Genomic DNA, 14,352 nt, shown 5'->3' on the forward strand with positions numbered 1-14,352 from the left:
AATCGAGTGAATGCATAAACAGAATTGCACAATAGACAAAGCCTAAAAAGGAGGGGGGGGGGGGGAGGGGTGGTAAACTGTGTAGGTCCTTAGGTAAACTAGTCCTAGTTTTTTCTTATTTAGTGGGAAAGAAAGGCATCCAAGGTTCTTTTTTTGTTAACATGATATACCTCAATAGGTGTTTGGTAGGTGGTTTAGCTTGTATAGAAATATGTCACGCATGAACTAATCTTGCAAACAAAATGCTTATTAATATCTTATATCGTATGATGAGTGTACACTGTGTGCGGTTTAGTTCCTTATACTACAAGTGTTAAGGACACATGATATTTAGGCTACATGTTGTTATACAAGACTAGGTTATATACTGGTGTAAATCACGGCGCATTCCGAGGAAAGATTTGTTACAATTGGTAAGTCGATTTTATAGTAATTTTAACAAATACTTCTTGGGCTTAAGTTAGTAGTTTTAAGTTGGATCAAATTAAACCTCCAACAACAGGACGTAGGTCTGCATCATGAGGAAGAAATGGGGGAGAACACCTCTCTCCCGCCACTCCCCCCCCCCCCCCCCCGGCAGTGAAAAGAAAAGTCACTCTTAAATCAATATGACGTCGATCTCAAGTCGGAACAGAAATATTCCCCGACTCAAAAACATCCCCCTAACCTCACCCCCCCATCCTCTGCCAAAAAAAGAAGAAGAAGGGGCTGTACATGGTTACAAATTTTAAAAATCTCAAAATGATTCCTACGTCTGCTATAACTTATTTGACCCATGGATCCTATTGCTGCAGTTCCCGATAGATTTGCCTCCTGGGCTCCATATAGAGCGGTATAACTATGAGGTGTACAAAAGCATTTCATAAAATGTCTTCTTTCTGAAGTGCACTTTTGTGCTTACCAAAAGAATACAATATATTCTGAACATATTGCAGCTGACAGCCCCTGGGCTCCCACCAGGGTGCTGAGACAAAGTAGTGCAGGTCTAATTGCAAAGCAAAGTTCCCCAGTCACCCCCGCTTGCTAATCCACATCCTTTCACCCCAATTAACCCCCCCCCCCCCCCCCCGTTTCTCATATATATTGCAACTTTTCGAAGGGAAATACGGAAACAGCGCTTATGTATTACAGACAAGCCGTCTCTAGGTTCATATTTTGTTCAATGGTTTATTTTGCAGAGTATATCATGAATTTAATCGAAGGGCTGGCAATTTTTCTGTTCCTTCTCTGTCATCCGACTGGCAATGATTCATTGGGTGCTATATGTGCGGGCGACTCTGGTTTAACACAATGTGATGTGCCCATACTTACCCCGGCACAAGTTATCAGCATTGACCGAGGAAGAGTTGAAGCCATGCGAGAAAAGATGATGAATACAACCGGTGTCAGACGACCTATCTATGCAAGTGACGGAGATCCTGCCTTAACAATGCCGTTAATCAACTTTACTGATGCACAGTTGTCTATGGTGAGGAGACTCTATCGGTACGTATATATTAGCTATATACATTGGTAACCTTTTAACTAGCCGTTCTGTTTATTTGACTCCTTTGTACATGAATGTCGAGAAAACCATTTCAGAAATTGTCAGGCTCGACGGTCGTGGTAGTTGATTTAGTAATTGACATGGCGGAATGACCGCAAGAAGAAGAGAAGAAGTATAAATGTAAGCCAAAGAGATACTGGAAAGAATGCGGAGATAGGGGTGGTATACTTAACAGTTGAAAGGAGCAGTATTGTGATGGAGGTTATTATTAATATCATTATTATAATTATTGTTATTGTTGTTGTTGTTATTATTGTTGTTGTTTTATTATTAATATTAATATTGTTGTTGTTATTATTATTATTAATAGTATTATTATTATCAGTTTTAATAATATTATTATCATTATAATAATTATTATAATATATCTGCAGTTACAACATGGAACCACAAGAAATTGTTTCAAGAAGGAGAAAGAGACAAGCAGCTGGTGTCGAGGAAGCTTGCTTAGGAAACGGAATTGAAAGGGTTCTATTCGCTCTTGCGCCGAACAATGATTTTCTTCAAGTTGAAGTAAATATTAGTCAAAAGAGCAATTTACAACAAGAATGAATATATATATATATTAGTATCCTTCTTCAAAGAGAGGACAGAAAAATGTTATCCAACTTTTTATATATTTCAAAAAGAAAAAGCCTGGTATAAGTTTATAGATCCTGACGTTTCGACCCTATAGCTGCACGATCATCTTGAGAGGCTAACTAAAACGAAATCAAAATAAGAACACATCAAGAGACACAGCTGGACAGATATATGTTAAATATGTGTTCAAGTTTTACTTGTTATCCTTTTTTAAAGGATATTTCTCTCTTGCCTGTATAGCTGGACTAATGTGATAGTTTAATATGATAGTGGTCAATTTGTCGATATTAAAATTCCCTATACCAATGCCGAAACAGAAGCTTATATCATCAACTTTTAAAATAAAGATATTCAACTATATAGCCAGTTTACGATCCGCACACATTGGAGACCGGATATTTTATAACGTGGGTTGATTTGAACAGTACCTCTTCACGAAATTATTAAAATCGTTTGAAAATCATTACATAACCACTATTTATTTTTATTTGTTTTTTAGCTTGGGTTTGATCAATTGAAGTTTTATTTCAAGTACAGGAAGGAACAAGCAATTGTTTGAAATTACAGTGACTCTTATACTTAACACATATCTGTGTATGTGTATCGCAACACACGCAGTCTAAACTAAGATGGACATATAACGTAGTGAGTATAGTGCCATGGCTTGTCAGTGACGTGCACGTGGTTTCAAAGATGGGAAGCCAAGTTACAAACCCCCCCCCCCCTCCCCGACTAACTTTTTTAACGTCACGAAACTTCATATTTACGGGCTGTGGGTGGATCAAACTTATTATCGAATGCGGCTCTGGGCGGGTTTTTTTTTTGGATTGCTTCTTCATCAAACACATTTGTATCTACTCACATATTATGACCAATTTATTCACCAATCGCGTGTGTTCATAATTTCCGTTCTTCTCTCCTTCGTCAGGGCGCCTTCCAATCTTCAAACGGCTGCAGTCAACAAGGTAGGCTTACCGGCTGCATGGGTGAATGCTGTGAGGAGGAAATACCTGTTAGTGTATTTTGCTACAATGTTGATCAACGTACTTGGGGAACATTTGAACTTATCTTAACCAGATGTACTTGCTGTGAAAGCTGATGACATCATTAGCACGATCCCACATGTATATTTTACATAAAGCGTTTCTTAACACTTGTGTACAAGTATATAACTGATGGAGATAGGAAGTCGAGTGCGTCTATTCTCAACCTGGCCCGTTAAAAACTTTCCAGCATATCATCGGATAAGTAATGATTTGAAAATTGCGAGGACCCTATAACTTGTTCTGCATGATTTTGGTTTTTGGGGTTTTTATTTTTTTTTATGAGACAGTATTACGCATGAAGGTTGCTTAGTTAAAAAAATAATCTTAATTTCTTTTTTTCTTTAGTGTTAAGTTTTAGTGCTTAACAGGTATTTGGGATTAACTGTGTTAGAATTGTGTCTCCTTTGTGACATACCGGTTGTTAATTAACATATAGTTCATATTTTATGATACATTTACACTCGCGACTGTTTATGGTATGCTGTTTTATAGGTAATACTAAATCGTTTTTAAAGTATTCAGTTATTGAAGTCAAATTAAACAACCGTGGCATACTAATGGTATATGACCATCACTGTTAATGCGTTTTATGTGTTGTCTTGTCAACGGTTTCCTTGGAGATGTTACAGTGTTACCGTAATGATCAATGGACACCCATGAACAAAATTGTCCATCAGTTTACAAGTCGTTTCTTAATTACATTTTTATTTATGAATAAACTTGAGCTAATTTATACACATTGATAATGTAAAGGGAGTGACTGCCTCTAGTTTTCTGTTATGTTAAGCCTTTTGTTTTTACAACTTTCGTTTCCGATGACACTGAACATAGGTTTATAGCCTAAGGCGATGTTTGAAATATTTTCTTGTCTTCTCTGAAAAAAGGAACATGACACTATTGAAATAATATATGTAGGCTCGTAATAATAGGGTTAACTTATTCAGGGCTAAAATAAGGAATTTTAATGAGCACAACACTCTACGTCATAGTTTGCACATATCTAATTAGTTTCCCAGATTGTTTGTTTATTTTTGCCATTAAATTACAATGATGCACATTTCTTAATAAACATAGCTATATAGCAATGAGACAGCGGGACCCAGAAGCTAGAACACATTTCGAGTCCGGTCCCTTACGGAGTAAAATAAATATATAAATAATATATATATAACATATACAATATATATATATATATATATATATATATATATATATATATATATATATATATATATATATATATATATATATATATATATATATATATATATATATATATATATATATATATATAGAAAAATAGTAAAGTTTGCTGGTGCTAATGATAAAGAAAACTAACACGACGTTTCGGGTATAAACCCTTTAACAAAGTGAGCAAAAAGACTACTAAAACTGTAAACAGCGAACGAAGAAAGATAAAATGGTCCAATGCACACACATGAAAGAAGCGAAAAGTAGCAGGGTAAAAGGACTTACAACAAATCGAATTTAGAGTTTAAACCATAAAGGGATAAGGTGCCAAGTCGGAAAATTAGTCTATTTTCGGATTTAAGACGATCGATATCAGTGCCTCTGGAAGACAGAGCACACGTAACTGAAAAGTCAGTGATCTTACAGGGGGAGGGGGAATTGAAGTGAGAGGCGACAGGGTAACCAGGAAACTTGGATTTGATGGAGCGTAAGTGTTCGGTAATACGATCTGCCAGTCTACGCTTGGTTTCACCTATGTAAAGTAAATTACAACGTTTACATATGATAACATAAATTACATTAGTGGAAATACAAGAAAAGTGATGTTTAATTATATATATATATATATATATATATATATATATATATATATATATATATATATATATATATATATATATATATATATATATATATATATATATATATATATATATATATATATATATATATATATATATACAGATTTGACAGGAGGTAAATTCATGTTGAGAATACTATTTTATATAATTGCAAAAGTTTTTTCCCCTCTTCATATGGAAGACTGTTTATTTGACTTTACCCACTTGGCTCGGTCGTTGGTTTGTTCTCATGATAGTCCACATGAGATTTATCCTTTCGGATATATGTCACGGATCTTGTAACTATCCGGCAGGCTTATTGTAGTTTTCTTTCTTATTCCTTTATACCTCCATTTTTGTCTAAGCAAAAGTAAAAACTAAAAACCTGGTAATGTTTCTCTACTCAGTAGATTACCCTCGTTGAGGAACCCCGTTGCGTGTTTAACATATTTTCTCCCTCATGCATATAAAAGCGCATCTGATATTTATTTAAAAAATTAAAAAACTTGTCATTCAAGGATAGAGGACTAACATAACGTAAGAAACGCAGACGACACTTGTTCATCTTCATAAGCGTAAATCGCATATTAGTGTTTTCCAAGAGACACACAGCTTCTTTTGTTATATTTTTCAAATACAACCGCCAACAATAAACTGACTGAGAGACAAGTACTAAAGCCCTGCAGTGTATCGTTGTAATTGAAAAGAGAACAGTTTTCAGTTGGGAAGATTTATTATTATTATTATTCATATGAAAGTGCATGAATTTTTTGTTATTAAGTTGGTATTTAAGTTCCTAACATCGATGATTCTAAATCTTTCGTTGACGTGTCTAAACGTTTGAACACGTTTCAAGGCGATACCATTATTCTTGCGGGCGACTCTAGTTTGTGTTCAACTAAGAGCTTGATAAATAAAGGGTGGTGGTGGGTTGAGTAGGTGGGAGGGGGGGGGGGGGGTGGTGGGAACCAAGAACCAATTTTAATGCAAGGAGAAATGTTTAAAATTAAAGGATATCCATGACGATAAATAAAGGGTGGTGGTGGGGAGGGGGGTGGGGTGCAAGCACCAAGTTTAAAGCAAGGGAGCACTTTAGAATTATGGTTATTCATGACTGCATGGATGTTTGGAAGAAGCGTGATCGTTATATTAAGAATTTCTTTTAGAATTAGAATCTAAAGCCAAGGTCTCGCCAGAGTGAAATATTTAACTTCTGATTACCCACGCCCAGCACAGAAAAGGCCGAGTTGAACAGCAGTTGGTCAGACTGAATGCCTGTGGAGGTGACATTTGAAATTTCAAGCTCTTCATGACTAGAAACCAGAAAAAAAACATGTATAACATGCAGTGAATCCTTGACTATTTTAACAAAGTTTTCGAATTTATAAGTAATGAATGAACAAAATATGGGTTCCAAGTCTGCACAGCATACTCCAGTTGAGGCCTAAGCAACTGCTTTTATAAAGCCTAACTACTATGTCCTCTTTCGGAAAACTAAAGTTCCTCTTGATCATACCGAAAACCCTATTACCTCTTTTAGCAGCTTCAAGACAATGTTTAGAAGTTTGCAGAGATCAGTCAAGGTGGATATCTAGGTCTCTTTCAACAAAGACATCCTGTAACTCCTCACCATGAAGATTGTAGATATACTTTTGGTCACTACTATAATTTGCATCACTTTGCATTTATCAACATTAAAAAGCATTTGTCATCCCTGAGACCAGAAAAAAACCTTATCCCAAATACGTTTGAAATTTCTCAGAATCGCTTTTGGAAGGGACCTCAGAATAGAGTTTGGTGTCATCAACAAAACCTCTTGGCTGTTCACAAATATCTCCTTCAATGTCATGTATATAGGCAACAAATAACAAGGAACCCAAAACAGACTCTTGTGGAACCCTACTAGTAACGTCCTGCCAGAAGGTAGAAACCGTTTAAATAATGGTTACTTGCAGTGGTGTAACCAGACCTTTTTGTCTTCTACCCACCAATGTCATTTGGGGGAGACGCCAGTGGGGGGGGGGGGGGCAAGACATTTGGCTGGACGGCTCTCTCACCCTGCCCCCCACAACTGGGCACGCTGGAAATTCAACCTGCCTATATTAAGCCACCTTTAAATTATAGTTTTCCATCTTGAGGCAAGCCCATCTACGTCCTGGTATCACCTCAGGACCTCCAGAAATTCCTTTTGAAAACGTCTAGCATGCTAAAATCTGAATTCTGATTCATAGATGTGATCATTTGTATTGAAACTTTCATACGCAGTAATCGCTCAGACAAACACCAAAGTCAGGTTGCAGGCTGTGTGGAAACGACGGGTATAGCGCCGTCAACATGAAAAGATCTTTCTGTACAGATTTTCAGCAATTTTCAACCAAATTATTAATTTTTCAGTTGCGAACAATTTCAACGTGTTTACAATTTGCAACATAACGACTTTATCCTTAAATCTGTAAGAGGTGAAGAATTGGTAACATTTTGGCAAAATGATTAAATATCAATTGTCATCAATTTAATAATTTATAGCAATGTGATAATTTGATCACTTAAACTAATTCTTCATTTAAACATTTCCAGCAAAATGATGAATTTGCAGCAAAATCGTGAACGAAACGGGTCTGGGCCAAACAAGAAAATGACAATAGCAAAATGGCTATGATATATGTGCTGCTGGATAGATCACTACTTTAAATAGCACGATATACTCTGCTTCGTAGAATTAATGTCTTTCTCCTTAAAGCAGTATTTTGCGTTTTGTCGCCGTTTTCCACTTTTTTTGACAAGTCCATCGAGTTTTTTACATATATCAATCACAAAACAGCAAACTAAGATATGAGCCAAGTTTTTTTTCCCTGCCAAAAGCGTTAATTTGCGAGTAATTAAGGACATTTGCAGACAACGAGAAAAGTGTCCTCCGACAAATTACACATTTAATATTAATCGCATACAGTTCCCCCAACCCACTAGAATGCAACCAATCAGAGATGCAGGTTTAGTTATGAACCGTTGCTAAAAATAGATCAAGACGTCGAGTTGGTAACTTGGTACAACCAGCCAGCAAGCTGGGCTCTAACTGCTCCCTGGTACAACTGCCATAGACAATCTACACAAATCAAGCATGGTGTTGTATTAAATTTTGGCCAATGACGTTCGTAAACTTTTCAATATCCATATTATAGGCGCGGTTTATTTGGATCCCAAAGGAAATATATCTTCGAGAAAAACAAAGTTGAAAGTTGTTAATTTTTCGACTTTTATGCCACCATTAGAAGTAAGATTTGCATAGATAAGCTAGTTATGTATGTCGTTATGGTATCGTGGAATCAGTGAAGTTGTGAAAACCCATAGAAAAGGACGCAAAATGCTGCTGCTATAAAGGATACAGCCCTTATGCATGCATGCATATCAATACAACCATTCATTAAACTTAAACTTCCTGATTCTTAAAATAGGAACAAAGCAAAATGACTTTGGCCTCCCGTGAATGGCTACGCAGCCATACCAAGCTAGTTATGCAGGTTATGGCTGTATATATGTTGCACGGATTACTTCATTCATGGTCTTTATAGCGATGACGAACGTATGCACGAATCACTAAAGCATTGCAGTGCTGTTAAATTACGGGGGTGACTATAAGCTTTGCTGTCGTCAGTTGTATTTAGCACTACACAGAACCTGCAATATAAAACATTCATTGAAATTACTGGTGAGTACGTCTAGTTTTTTGTTTTGCTTTTTTATAACCATCTTCAGCTTTTAAGCCAAAATTTAATTTGACGTGATTAAAATAGATTAGATTTGACTATTCAATCGATTAAATTGAAATTATTTGCGACTAACATCTTACAAGATCCACAAATTTCAACCTGTGCCACTGGCCGTGTTGGGTCGTACACAAAGTTTACATTCAAACAATTGGACATTAGCACTGTTCTGATTGATATACACTCATTAGCAGGGGCGTCAATTCGATTTGAAATGTGGGGGGGGGGGGGGGGCGTATAATGGATTGGAGTTTTCCGGTCGTAAGTACTATCTAAGCGGACCGCCACCATCGGTTAGCGCGCAGCGTACCAAGAAAATTGTCAGATTTCAATACCTGCCAGATCGTTGGAGATGGCACTTGCCAAGCTGGATAGCAGCCATCTAGTTGCGTGATCCAGGAGAAAATGACAAATTCGTCACTCAGGAAATCTGCAATAATGTTCATGCGGCCTTAATTTTTGGTGGAGTATTTCTTTTATTAGTGATTCTAATTGACATGAACATTAGAACCCAGTGCAAGTTGACAAATGATGCGGCGAACTGGAAACCCCAGCCCCATTTGCCCTATGTTTCAGGATAGAATACCCCTCATTTGTTCGAACCCATGAAAACTAACAATCTGTGAATAAAATCTCGGTCACTTTTCATAGAACTGAACTTCTAATATTCGATGATATGAATCCTGAGATGTTTAAGCCCTAAACAAATAGAGCCACGACACTAATCTTTCCCCAAATGTGTGTGTGTGTGGGGGGGGGGGGGTTGATAGTGTGTCCTCACCAATCGAAATGTGGGGGAGTGTCCCCCCCCCCGTCCCCTGACCACAGGATTGACGCCCATGCTCATTTGATCCGTTTTGATGTAGCCATAAAAATTAGATAGTAGCGTACGAAGATTCTAAATCTAAAGGGTTCTATATTTTACCTCATATCCCTACATGTAATATAGGCCTAAAGGGAAATGTAAGGAAGTTCATGTGTGTGTATGTGGGTGCGTGCGTGAGTATGTTTTCTTAGTGAGTGATGAGTTTAGTGAGGGAGTGGCCCAGCGGAGACATTGGAAATACTATAAATGTATTGTCAAGTCATAATCTCTACTGTCTTCATCACGGAATTTCATATTTTCTTGTGAATTCTCTTAAAATTTCCACATTTAATATCTAAATTTCGAGTTTTCATCTCAAATTATGGGCGTTTTAATATGTCGATATTCCGGAGTTTTATATCAAAATTTCGACGTTTTATTTAGAAATGTTGAACATTTCGTCTGGGAATTTCATTTTTATCTAACATTAACGACATTTATCTCGAAATGTTGACAGTACGGCTCATAATTCAGTGTGACAATTTATTTCGATATTTCGAGAAAAGTCTTGACGTTGCTAGGGAATGTGAGATTTTCGTCAGGACGAACATATATTGTTGTGGGACAGAAAAGTCAGTACTGTCACAAACGGCGTTCAACAGTATTGATACAGGCTCCTTGCAATAGCTAAGCTATCGATATGTTTTTGTTTTTGTGGCTATGCTGTTAATTTAAACTCGTCACAAAATACGAAAATGTTGAAAGTTTGACCCAATTTTTCCTCATTTGGCTTCCGAACTTGATTTATTTTTTATTTTCCGGAAAGAACACACTTATTTATTTCTCGGGAGAGCTCTCCCTCTCTCTCTCTCTCTCACTCTAAATCTTTTTTATGGATGTTCATATTTTGCATTTTTACGCTCCTTTTTCTCAGCCGACTGCCATGTATTCCTTCGGAAATATCATCTTTTTTGCAATAACGCTGGTTTCTCCGATCAGCCTTGACGCAGGAAATGTGTGCACGGATGGGACAGGATTTACCCAGTGTGGAGTTCCTCAATTGACCGCCGAACAGATTGCGAACATTGACACAGATAGAGTGAACCAGCTAAGAAATACTATGATGAACTTACCGGGTGGCAGAGGTCCATTGGTGGAGAATCACCCTGGTATTTCACCAAACTTACTTAAACCGATCGTCAATTTCACGGACGAGCAGCTAGCGGTATACGAATCCAAGTACCCGCGGTACGTATTATAAACATCGAAAATGGTGATATTAAATTAATGATACGACGGTTTACTATGATTAAGAATAATCGTTTGTAGTGTCTATTTTACGGACATTCAGCTGCAGGTCGGTATGTATGATTTATAGCTAACTTACAAGTAAAAAATAATCATAATAATAATGATAATAAATAAGGAAAAAAACCCGTTCCCTGCATTATGTTATGCATTAAAACTCATTCTTCAAGTGTAGAACAAGAAACATTACAACTTTTGACTTCACATAGCTTGGGAAGGAGAGACACATCTACGTGTGAATATATATATATATGCCCCTGTTGTGAAGGTCAAAATATATTCTTCAGTGGAAGCACTGTAGACTGTGCTCCGTGTATATGCAGCCCGATAGTGAGATGCGTCAACAGTTCCATTTTACAATTGGTCATTACAGCAGAAACTGTGGAAATCTCACATGCTCAGCTCGAAAAAAACGAAGCACTGGAACCGCGATATGCAACGGAAATGGATTTCAAACGGTGTTATTCGCTTTAACAATATCTGGTGGCGTTGTGGAATTTAGATCAGTAAGTATAGAAAAAGTTATAGAAACGCTTAAATATTAAAGTTCGCTAACAATTGCTTGATATTTGTTCTTCTTCCTGGCGGCTACGATCCGTCCCCAAATTAGTCACAGCCATTGATGAAGAAGAAGAAGCACGCATGTTATGTTAACTCCGGGGCATGACTCCCAACTCACATCTTCAGTCGGGGGCAAATGGTTCTGCCGGCAGGTTTTTATTTACATTAAGCCTGGGGGAATTAGGCTGCATACTTACGGGTGTACCCCTTCGCCAACATCACGCACAATACCTATCAGCACAACCTTGCATTCAGAGCTGCCTAGGTAGATCTAGTACATTGTCTTAATATGCCTCAGAATGCCCCCGTTAGACGTCTCACACTTACTTCATTCTGGGGGAGATCCCCAGACCCACTGCATGGGGAATCTACTCTAAAGACCAGAGGACCCACACTTCTTTGAAAAGTCTTTCCTTTCGCTCCTTCTTTACAGGTTCTGCCTCTTCCCATACCTAAATCGGTCGGGGGGGTGGGGTAAATTTTCTTCCCCTCCCTCACCACCATGCACCTCTGGAATCCTGGGCACGCAAACGATCGACAGCCAACGATGCATTTACTTACATAGCTGCTGATAATAAGACACTCATTTGTGCCAAATCATGACCGCAAAATTCAATTTTGTTAAATAATGTTATACATGGTTTTCTCTTCTTCAACTATCAGTTGGTGAATAAGAATAACAGAGAGTTCTTCTATGACCTGATCTGTCCCTGAGATCATGATAAAATTCGACCCACAATGGGCATCTTTAAGGGACATTAAGCCAGACCATTAAGGACTCGTCCTGCATGACAATGTTTGCCTTTTTTTTTAACTTCATATCTTCAGGTTGATTTGTATTTTTCCCTTGGTTGTACCGGTGCTAGTCTCTGCTGCGAAGAAGAAATATGTCTACCACTCTTCTGCTACAGTGTCAGTCCTCCCTACGTAGCGGGAACTTTCGACATTATCTTAAAGAGATGCACACTTTGTACCAATTAGCCTGTAGTTATAGCTGATACCTGGATGAAAGCATAGAAATATATGTAATCATTATAGTGAGATACAGTGTTCTGTTATAATATGAAATATAGAGCTCCTAGCTATATAACTACAACGGTTCGCACACTCCATTGTAAAGAACTTGTTTAAATAATCTTACTTACTATTTCTACATATATATCTGAAGTGTTTTATCACATTCTGCTTTCTTTTTGATATTTGATAGATCTTTGATCGCCTTTTTATAAATATTTGCTACTTATACTGGTTTTAATAAACTAAATAAGAGAAGAAGTAAATCAATTGTATTGTTGAAATGATCTAAAATCAACTTCGATTTCAGATGCGATAGATAGTCTGTTGTTTTCTCATTCGTCTCTTGTAATTGGTTCTTTGCAGCTACTTGCTAATAAGGCTAACTATACTAGTAATCATTAATTAATTAATTTAAAGGTGAGATTAATCTCATCAATAACCACTATGTAACTTATAATATACCCTCTCGAGTTTTGCAGTGAGTGAGTTTCGCGATCACCGGAGACTCTTGTTAAAGTCTAAATTATCACTTGTATACGGTTTGTTGTACGTTATCCTTGTTTTCGTTACCTGCATGTTTATTTCTGCATGTGATTAAACTATTTTCATAGATTTAATTCCAGATTAATTAACTAAGCGAAGAAGAAGATGACAAATAAACCGATGCAAAATCAACTCCGAAATTTGTATTTGGGTTTTTTTTTCTCGGAATGATCAAGGCGATAACTTTTAAGTTTTGTAGCCTAACATTTAATCAACCCTATGGACTGTACCTATTCGCATTCACCCGACGCGATCGGTAGCCCCATCCCGTACATAATATTAAATACGGGCTTATTTTATGGACGATATGTATATAAACAAATAGTAGATAGTTTTGCAACTTGTAAGAGGTATTTTGTCTGGGTTTAAGCCTATAAATATATAAGATAAGATTCACTTTATTAAACCCGCTTCGGGTAATTAAATGCTCGTTGTACAGAATAAGATGGATATAACATTAAAATACAGCACATGGAAATTGACTCACATAAAACAATAAGACAATAAAATTGCAAAGTCCAACAATGGCAAGACTAAGTATGACAAAAACAGTGAAGGTGTTACCAGAGGGCAAGAACACTAGCGATTGTAATTTTGATTATGGATTCTGATGCACTGTGGGACGAATGAGGAGAGGTGACGATTGGTTTTGGCTGTCGGCAGCCTCATCCTCCCGCTCCGAGGAATCACTGCATTCTGAAATTGTCCATGCAGTGGGTGGTCGGCATCATCCAAAATCATGTCTAATTTCTGTTGGAGTAGATGGGTATAACTTGATGAGTAAGAGGGTTGGCTGTTGCCAATTATGCGGCCCGCCTGACGGATTAAAGAGTCTATACGGTTCTGATCTTCCTTTCTTGCATTCCCGCCCCAAGAAATCAAATTGTATTTCCATACCCCACAAATGGTGGAAGTATAAAACATAGTCAGAATACGTTCATCTATTTGAAAAGTTTTCATTTTACGCAGGCAGTGCATTCTAGAGTTAAGTTTCTTCAGTGTGGTATCAACATGGCTATGCCAGGACAAGGAGTTATCCAGTACAACCCCTAGGTATGTATAGTGATCCACTCGCTCAACATCATGGGCTTTAATACAGACAGGACTCGGGATAGCCCCACACTTACGGAAATCTATTACCATTTCCTTTGTTTTATCAGCATTTAAAACCAGGAAATTGCTCTCACAATATTTCTCAAAATCTCTGATTTGCTCAATATACTGGGTGTCATCATCTTTCGTCATCAACCCAATCAGGGCAGTGTCATCTGCAAATTTGACGAGAGAACAACTCTCGGCAGATGACCTGGCATCTATATATATACTCATGTCATATATAATATGACATGAGTATTTTGAAGACGACCAG

The 14,352-nt window shown here is 37.3% G+C and overlaps 2 long non-coding RNA genes across 2 annotated transcripts; both read left to right on the plus strand.

Annotated features, from left to right (window-relative positions):
• The first annotated feature begins 254 nt into the window (after window positions 1-254).
• Window positions 255-5,662, plus strand: LOC139978903 (uncharacterized). Its single transcript, XR_011797046.1, has 4 exons — window positions 255-413; window positions 1,179-1,485; window positions 1,921-2,059; window positions 3,057-5,662. It is a non-coding gene; the product is annotated as an uncharacterized lncRNA (long non-coding RNA).
• Window positions 5,663-8,530: 2,868 nt separating this feature from the next.
• Window positions 8,531-13,115, plus strand: LOC139979070 (uncharacterized). Its single transcript, XR_011797074.1, has 4 exons — window positions 8,531-8,691; window positions 10,489-10,802; window positions 11,236-11,368; window positions 12,252-13,115. It is a non-coding gene; the product is annotated as an uncharacterized lncRNA (long non-coding RNA).
• The last annotated feature ends 1,237 nt before the right edge of the window (window positions 13,116-14,352 follow it).

Source organism: Apostichopus japonicus, chromosome 13 (genome assembly GCF_037975245.1).
Source record: "Apostichopus japonicus isolate 1M-3 chromosome 13, ASM3797524v1, whole genome shotgun sequence".
Classification (NCBI taxonomy): Eukaryota; Metazoa; Echinodermata; class Holothuroidea; order Aspidochirotida; family Stichopodidae; genus Apostichopus; species Apostichopus japonicus.